Source organism: Anneissia japonica, unplaced genomic scaffold (assembly GCF_011630105.1).
Source record: "Anneissia japonica isolate Jap-2015-1 unplaced genomic scaffold, ASM1163010v1 scaffold221908_len1350_cov111, whole genome shotgun sequence".
Lineage (NCBI taxonomy): Eukaryota > Metazoa > Echinodermata > Crinoidea > Comatulida > Comatulidae > Anneissia > Anneissia japonica.
The window spans coordinates 1-1,350 of NW_022687338.1; the positions used below are offsets into that span (position 1 = coordinate 1).

Consider the following 1,350-nt stretch of genomic DNA (forward strand, 5'->3'; position numbering starts at 1 on the left):
GTACATTAAACCCGTAAGTAAGCTTACTAGTATTAGAAATTTTTTTTTTTTTTTTTTTCTAAACATGAATATTTTTATTTCAAGGATCATTGATATTTGATGAACAATTCGACACGTTTGACCTCGATAGATGGCAACACGAAATTACAGCCTAGAAATTTATTTCTAGGCTTCTTTATTTCTGGGTTTTTTTTCTAGATTCAATGAAATACCCTAAATATATTTGTGTAAAATAAGTTCCTATGCTACAATATGATGTTGCTATGTATTATGTCTCACAATCATAGTTATTTTACCGATGACAGTTATTTCCTGTATTTCAATGTTTTAAATGATAATAAACGTCTAATATATTAAGTTTAAACACAATTATTGTCCTTGGTCAAAGTAATTCTAATATTTTCTCTTTCTAACCAGTAAGTTGGAGTGCTAATGCACTAGGTTATCTGCAAAATAATTAAATACACCCCCACCTTCATTCACCAATTTAAAGACTCCTGGATACGTTGCTGACATTCGCTATAACCATGGCGATATCATTAGATAAAAAGGCTAGACGGTACTGATATATTATTGTATTGTTCTTGTTTACTTTTGTAGACTTTGACTGAAGACAAATACGGCGATGGATTCTTAAACAGTGGTGTTCTGAACATATGGGGTTGGTTTTTAAGACATCTTACACGTGAAATAACTAAAATTCAATCATTCATACATAAGTTTTATTGTTAGGCCTATGTCTAAAGCGTTGGCAAGTGTCTATTTCTTCGTATAACACAATATTTTATTAATTTGTTAAATCACATCTGAAATACACATGACTATAGGCTACGGTTTTCTTTTAGCAGATCTACACATTTTCTATGTCCATATTTCAATACATAGATGTATTTCATCGCTATACAGTATAGGCCTATTAGTAAAAATATACAAAACAGTGAAAAACGCTGTCATCTTCATTGGACAGTGCTATAAATGTTGGTATGTATGTGTAAATGCTATATTCTATCAATATCATCAGAATTTTCTCCAAGTATTGCAGTGCTATTTAGATAATACCATCATCATTATTATAATGCTGTTGATTTGTTATAGGCGCATCACCGGCTGATCTTTGTACTGGTAACTATTACTATGGCTGTGAGAGATCGGGAAGTGCTAGCAACTACATCAACCCTATCCAATCCGCCAGACTTAGGACTGTCAAATCCTTTGCATTTACTCACGGTAGATTGGAAGTCGAAGCTAAGATGCCGACTGGAGACTGGCTCTGGCCAGGTACGATTCATATTACCTACATCATGCGTAGTTTATACCAGCACTCACCGTGTATATCCTATCAGTACGATA

At 33.2% G+C, this 1,350-nt stretch overlaps 1 long non-coding RNA gene across 1 annotated transcript; it reads left to right on the forward strand.

Moving 5' to 3' along the window:
- LOC117118525 lies at positions 1–1,272 on the forward strand. Its single transcript, XR_004447050.1, has 3 exons — positions 1–13; positions 601–661; positions 1,096–1,272. It is a non-coding gene; the product is annotated as an uncharacterized LOC117118525 (long non-coding RNA).
- The last annotated feature ends 78 nt before the right edge of the window (positions 1,273–1,350 follow it).